We start from the raw sequence: 7,627 nt of genomic DNA on the forward strand, positions 1-7,627 counted from the left end.
CCAACGCGCGATCCATGGATGCCGTCAGCGTCCGAGATCACGGACCGGTATGGGAACTCGGTACCTCCGAATGAGGTGCCGTTGTACGTATGCAGCGCCATCAAAGATGACGCTGTGGCTGCCGAGCTGCACTTTGACGCGGAAACGCATCAAAGGCGCGATTACTACATCGGACTCTTTCATGAGCTCCGATGGTTTCAAAGCAAGAAGACCTCTTCTCGCAGCAAAGTGCCCGAATGACAGGCACTTTGTCAAAGCTGGAATGCTTTTGTTGAGAACTTCAACAAGAAACCGAGTGCTTACCGTGATCGGATTAAGCAAGCGCGTGATCGCTTCGAGACGTACTCGAAGCGTGGAAAGCTGGAGCAACTTCATGTTGCTGCTGAGGAGGCAAATGTGCCGTGCGCTGTGCCCGAGGGCTTTCAGTGCACGAGGTGCTTCCCGGGCGCGGTCCGCTTGAGCGACCGCGACCTGAACGGGTACACGTCGTTCCGTGTGCCCGAGAGTCTCAAAGAGCTCCGTGCTAAGTTCTTAACACGTGAGGGTTCGGGCGGTAGCGATGACCGCAGCGCTCGCACTACTTCCGCTGCGCCAGCGCGTACTGCTCTTCGTACGCCCTCACCATTTCCGGAACGTCCTTCAGCAAGACGTTCCGCGGCTCCCATGTATCTTGATGGGGAGGAAATCCTCTCCAACGAATACGAAAACGAGCCCCTTGAGGGTTCGTTTTCGGGATACTATGGTCAACAATCCGCTCAACAATCCAGCGGGTTGAGCCGCGGGCGTCACGGATCGGCGGTGGCGGGGGTGGGAACACGCCCCGGGTATGATCTGCCCCGGGCTGATCAGTATGCGCCTCTCCACGACCGGGTGACCGCCGTGGAGCGTCTGCAGGGCGCTGAGTTCGCCGCCCTGAAGCAGGAGCTGGCGAACCAGAAGGCCCAAGTCGCGGCGGTCTCGCAGACCGCCTCGAATATCCAGGTCGAGTTGGGGACCTAGATGAAGGTGTTGCTCCAGCGCGTCCGCGCGCTGGAGGAGAGGCTGCTCGTCGCCGAGGCCAAGTCCTCCGCTTCTGCCTCAGCTCCTGCCGAGGCTTCGGGTCAGCCGAGCTAGATGGCTCGTGCTGCAGGTATGGCTTCAGCCGTCCGACGTAAAAAGGTCGGATGGAGGCGCATGCTAGACGGAATGTCTAGCGTGTATGCGTTGCCGTGCCGTGCCAACACAGTGAACGGCCCGATGAAGCGCGGAACAAGCTTGCTTGCTCCGAAGTCCGAAACTGCATGTCTAGGCAGGTTTTGTGTAGCTAACAAAACTAATGAACCAACTTTAAATTCATTTGTGTTGCCTCTGCCCGCATTGTCTGCGTTCAGCTTCTGTTGATCAACAGAAGCTGCTATTGTGTCTTGGACAAACCGAATTACGGCTTGTCTTTTGGTGATGAAACTGATTGCATCCGAGCTGAAGTCATTCAGCTCGCTCTCCGCTAGAGGACCGGCCTCTGCGTGGTTCTTTGCGGTGTCTGCGCCCTGCGCAGACCCGTGGTCGTTGGCCTTGTTGTTGGGGGAGTCTGCGCAGGGCGCAGACTCATGTGGTTTGTCCATTGTTGCAGCTGACACTGTGCAAGTGTCAGCGGTTTTCTGCGGCTGCTGTATTGCAGTCGTAGATCCTCCCCCACTTAAAGTGGGAGCCATCACTCCGAGTAAACTCGGTAGACGTGGATGCCGCATGACATTCACGTAGAACGGTGTATGCCCGGTCGAGGCATGCACTGAGTTTTTGATGGCAAACTCTGCCATCGATAAGCACTCGCTCCAGTATTGGAACGAGTGAGCGTAGCTCTTCAACATATCGACGAGCACGCGATTCACGCGCTCGGTTTAGCCGTCCGTCTGCGGATGATCCGCAGTCGACATTGAAAGCTGGCTCCCAAGAAGTGTAAACACTTCTTGCCACAGGTTCGCTGTGAAGCGTGGGTCTCTGTCCGACACGATGTCGGACGACATGCCATGGTGGTTGAACACCATGTCGACGAACAGACGGGCTGTCTGCTTCGCGGTCACCTCTGCCGGCACCGCAGCAAGATGTACCATCTTGCTGAAGCGGTCGACGAAGAGGTATTCCCTCCGCTGTCCGGGGGAAGACCAAAGATGAAGTCCAAAGACATGGACTTCCAACACTCCGACGGAGTCGGTAGTGATTGTAACGGAGCCTGCGCGAACGGCGCAGGCTTTACGCGTTGGCATACCTCGCAAGCACGGATGTACTTGCGCACTCACTTATACTGGTGGTGCCAGTAGAAGTCGCGCGTGAGAAGGACATATGTCTTCTCACGTCCGAGATGTCCCGCAGTCGGGGCGTCATGATATTCGTACATGATCCTGAGTCGCAGGTCATGGTCATTCGACACGACAACGCGGACCGCGTTGTCGTTGACTGCATTATAAAGAAGCAGTCCGTCGTGCACACGAAAGCGGTGTGCACGCGCTCGAAGGTGCTTGGGCAGCTTCTGACGGGACTTGTCAGAAGGCGCTGTGCCATAGGCCAGCAAGAGCTTCGCGTCCGCGTCGTGCGCGTACGCGGCCTTCACATCATCCAACAGGGACGATGTGGGTTTGCTCGATCGCATGACGTCAATGGCATTGACGTCGGCAGCTTCCGCGTAGTCCGGCCGACGTGATAACACGTCGGCCACTACATTCAATCTTCCGGGTTTGTATTCGACCCGGAAGTTATACTCCGCAAAGAATGAGAGCCATCTCGCCATTCTTTGTGATATGTGTGGCGACTTCACTGCGGTGCGCAGTGAAGCATGGTCGGTGTAGACCACAAATGGTCTACTCCCAAGCAAGTACACTCGGAACTTTGCGAGTGCATACTTCATGGCAAGGAGTTCCTTGTCATGCACCGGATAGTTGCGCTCAGCTGGCTTCAGCTGACGCGATTGGTAGTAGACGACACGATCACGGCCCTCGTGATCGTGCTGCATCAACGCGCATCCGATCGCGAAATCGGATGCGTCACACACTACGTGAAATGGGCGATCTTGGTCAGCCACTGCCAAGATCAGCGCCTCAGTCAAGCCCCGCTTGACTGCATCGAATGCCTTTTGGCAATCGGTTGTCCAATTCCACACAGCTTCTTTCTTAAGAAGTTGTGACAGCGGGCGGATCTTGCCCGCGTAATCCTCCACGTACTTGCACAAGTACGTGGCCAAGCCAATGAACTGCCTCCGTTCCTTGACACTTGAAGGCGTTGGCCATTCATTGATCACTCTGACCTTTCCGGGTCAGGGCGAACACCATTCTTCCCTACGAGACACCCGAGGACGGGTATCTCGCTCGCCCCGAAGATGCACTTCTTCAGGTTCGCGTAGAGCTTATGCTTTCGCATAAGCTCAAGTAGCTTCCGGAGATGCACCCTGTGCATCTCTACGTCGGTCTTCCCGTCCACAGCTCGGCTGTGGATGAACACATCATCGAAGTAGCTCGGCGCGAAGTCGCGCACCGAGCGCAACAAGTGCGTTACGCACCTGTTGAAAGTCGCAGGGGCGTTCTTAAGCCCCTGTGGCATTACTAGCCATTCCCAGAGCATGCCGCTTGGCGTGCTCACTGCCGTGAGAGGGATATCGCTCTCACGCATTAGGATTTGGTAGAATCCATCTCGCAAGTCGAGAGCACTGTAAACGGTGCTCCCGGCCATCGAATCGATGATAACATCTTTTCGCGGTATCGGCGTCTGCGCCGGTACCGTCGCATCGTTCAGCTTGTTATACGCATGAACGATGCGCCATCCGCCCTGTGGCTTCTTGACACAGAACGTCGGAGCACTGTGCGGGGACTTTGATTCCCGCACTTGTCCTGCTTTACGACGACTTTCAAAGAAGTCGTCGATTGGTTTTACTTGTTCTCGCGGCAGTGGCCACTGCCGCGTGACACAGTACTTCGTGCCCGGCACGAGATCAATCTCGTGCTGAATACCCTTATCCTGCGGAAGCTCCGCAGGAATCTCTTCCGGGAGTACGTCTTTGTACTCCCTCAGCAATTCGTAATAGGGACTCGACTTCAGCGAGTCCCAACCTTGTTCCTCGAAGCGCTCTCGCTTCGTCTTCGCACTGAGAGTGTCTTCACTCTCAGTGGTACTTCCCATGAAGAGCTGTTTCAGCTCTTCGCTCTCGCTCTCCGTTCTTTCGCTGTTCGAAAGAACGCAGACCTGCTCGATGTGTCCATCGTACAAGTCGCGCGTGAAGCGCTTCCAGCTCATGGCTGGAAGCGAAGTAAACTCCGACGCCATCGTCGGAGGACTAGCGAGTTCCATCTCTCGATACTGGAATCCAGTATCGGTGCGCGTCAAGACGCTTAGCGTCTCGACATCCGGCGTCACCGCCGCAGTTTGTCCAGCAGACTGTTCTTGTTGCGTCTCGGTCCCGGACTGAGACTTGCGCAGCGCTCTCCGCATGCGCCATCTTCTTGTTGTGCGGAGTCGGGCTCCGCACAGTTGTTCTTCTGGTCCAGGCCCGGACGTGGACAGTTGTTCGCCGGCGGACCCTGTCCGCGGGCGCGCGGTATCAAGCCCGGCTTGATCGCATGGCGCTTCGTCGTGCAGCCCGGCTGCACGACAGCATGCAAATTGCTTCAGTGCAGTAAGTTTGCAACCGTCCGCACTGTTTGCAGCGTCAACTCCCGGAGTTGACACGCCTTCGTCACCTCGACGCCATTCATTGGCGGAGCCCCTCATGACCGAGGGTGCGTCGGCTCCCGGAGCCGACGCGTCGTTGTCGACCTGACCTCTTCGGGTCAGGGACTGTCCCTTACACGCTTGAACGTGGGTGTTGGTTCCCGGAACCAACACATCTCTTTCTTCCGACGTCGGCAGCATTGCCGACGCGGGTTTCACTTGTGCGCGCCCTCGCGCACTCCTTGGGCACTCCGGGACAGCGGCGTAAAGCGCTGTCTCGACTGGCGAGTCACGCGCACCCGCTGGTGCGTGCGCTGCGGTAACAGGGCCATCGCTCTCTGTTCCGCAGTCGCGACCGAAGCGCACGAGCGTGCGCTTCTTCCAGTCTATTACCGGATCATGCCGTGCAAGCCACGGCATGCCCATTACCACGTCGAACTTATCGTCCAGGTCCAGGACGATAAAGTGTTCGACAAATACTCGTTGTTTGTACGAGAAGTGCATGTTCACGACGCGCTTCTCGGTCGTCACGATGGCACCTGTTGCCAGTCGTACTTCCAGAAGATTTCGAGCTGTATCTACCTCCTCGAAGTCAAGTCTCGGCAGGCTTCGTAGTCGAACAAAGTTGTTCGACGCGCCTGAATCTACCAAAGCTCGAAGAGAGTCACTCGCTCTCTTCGAGTAAACCTTCAAGATGACTAGGTTTGGCCTGTCATCTTGTTTCTTGCAGTGAGAGCTGGTCTCACTGGGGGCTGCAGTCCTCAGTGTCGCGTCCCGATGTCGGCACGCGTGACTGCACTACCAGTAGGGCGCCCCGCGCCTACTGGATGTTCGCGTTTTTTGTTGGTCCGCGGCGATGCCTAGCATCGCCACGACGGCCACCTCCAGGGGGCATGGGAGCTGTGCACTCCCGTGCAAAGTGACCGATCCTTCCGCAACGGAAGCATCGCACGTTGCCTCCCTGCTGCTGGTAACCAGCAGTTGTTGCGTTCGAGAGGTCCATTAGTTCTGGACCTCCCGTCCTCGCTACCGGGCGCGGTTGCGGCCTCGGCACGTTTGCATCGAGGTTAGCCTGCCGTAGGCTAAACTCTTCTTGCATGGCAAGGGTGATCGCAGCTTCGAGAGTACTCGGGTACTATCGGCAGAGATAGGTCTTCACAGGCCCATCCCTCAGTCCCTTCATGAACGTGACGACTTTAGTGGCCTCGTCTATCGGGTTGGTCTCGATATTTGAGACCAAGTATCGTGCGCGCTGCGCGTAAGCATGAACGTCATGCTTACCCTGCTGAAGGTCGAGGAACTCCGCCCTCGACCGGAACTCGTTTTGCGGGGGATCAAACGCTTGTCTGAGCTCCTCTTTGAATACTTCGTACGTGCTAAAGCACGTAGGATCGGAGAGTCGGCGTCCATACGTCCAACTCCTTGCGCGTCCTCCAAGACAGGACATGGCGAACGCGACCTTCGACAGCGGGTCGACGATGCGTCGAGCCGCTATGGCTGTGTCGAGCTCGACAAGCCATCGGAGGAGAGGCTCGCCCTCTCTTCCCACGTAATTGCTTACGCTCAACTTTAATGGTTGAGCACGCGGTGTCGTCCCTGACGACGCCGTCACTGAGGAAGCAGCGTCACGCTGCTCCTTCATGATGAACCCCAGAGCAACACCATGTTGCTCCGTCGGCGATAGCGTACGCAGCATTGTAGCTATCGCCGCTTCTCCAATGACTGTTGACAGTCGTTGGAGGTCTTCCCACTCTGGGTCAGACAGGTGGGGGCAGTCTGCGCGTGCAACATGCGTTGCAGGCGTATTGGAGCTCTCCATGGGCACCTCCGTGCTCATGGGGTTCTCGGCTCCGCGTTCGTACACCGCGTACGAACGTCAAGCAGTCGGTCGTTGGACGGACTACAAAGTGCTACCAGGTGTAGTGGGTCTAACTTGACTCACTACTTTAGCTTACACGTCGCGCTACGTGTATGAGGAAGCGTAGGAGTTTATTAATAATTTGAATTAATTATACTTGAGTCCACAAGTATAATATAATCAAGTAAAACACCAAATAGCTAGTTTAAGGTAAAATGAGAACTGTATTTGTTTGTGAATTGATCTTCCTTCTAAATCTGCTAAAACTGTTTATCATCTATGAATGGGGTTGGCAGCGGCTGGCTGTCAGAGCCCCGCTAATATGCATGCCTCTGATTGGTAGAAAGATGCTGCTTTCTACCAATAGGATCTTTGGGTATGTGTGGACCACTCATTGTGGTGGCCCACTTCAATGTATCCATTGGTGTGACTTACACCAAGATGAGGAAGTATCCAAAACTTTTAACAGATATCATATCTGTTAAATTCGCAAGTGGCTTGTAGCCACTTGTACCTGTAACCCCGTTACAGGGAGTGCATCCCGTCGGCCGAGAAGACTGTCACGCTGAACGATGTTATGGAGCTATCATACTGTGTGGACACTGGTGCAGACCGGACTGCCATTAGCCAGAGGAACGTCGAGGAGCTCATGCTCCGTGACCCCGCGATTAAAATGACTCGGCTTAGCACATCATTGCTAATCGTTGGGATAACCGATCACGATATTACTTGCAGCACATCGGTGAAACTTTGGTTGTTGTTGAACACCGCTGCTGGGCCAGTAGCGATCCATGAGCCCATTGAATGTCTCGTTATTAACGATGACGAGCCCGAATTCATTCTGTGCCAAGACCTGCACAAACAATTGGGTCTTGACGTCGATCGACAGTTAGAACAGCTCGCCGAGCGCGAGACTGACGGTGATGAGTGCCTGATGGATGACGATGACGGTGCACCTGTCTCTGACTCCCCTCCAACAGACGATGACCTTCGCTAAGCTGTTGAGCGCCTTTTGCAAATGGCACTCCAACACGGATTTCCGGAGCATTTGGAGGAGAGGCTCCGCGATATTGCGACCAAGAACGACATCTGGCG

Source organism: Phytophthora cinnamomi (genome assembly GCF_018691715.1).
Source record: "Phytophthora cinnamomi strain GKB4 chromosome Unknown Contig60, whole genome shotgun sequence".
NCBI classification, from domain to species: domain Eukaryota; phylum Oomycota; class Peronosporomycetes; order Peronosporales; family Peronosporaceae; genus Phytophthora; species Phytophthora cinnamomi.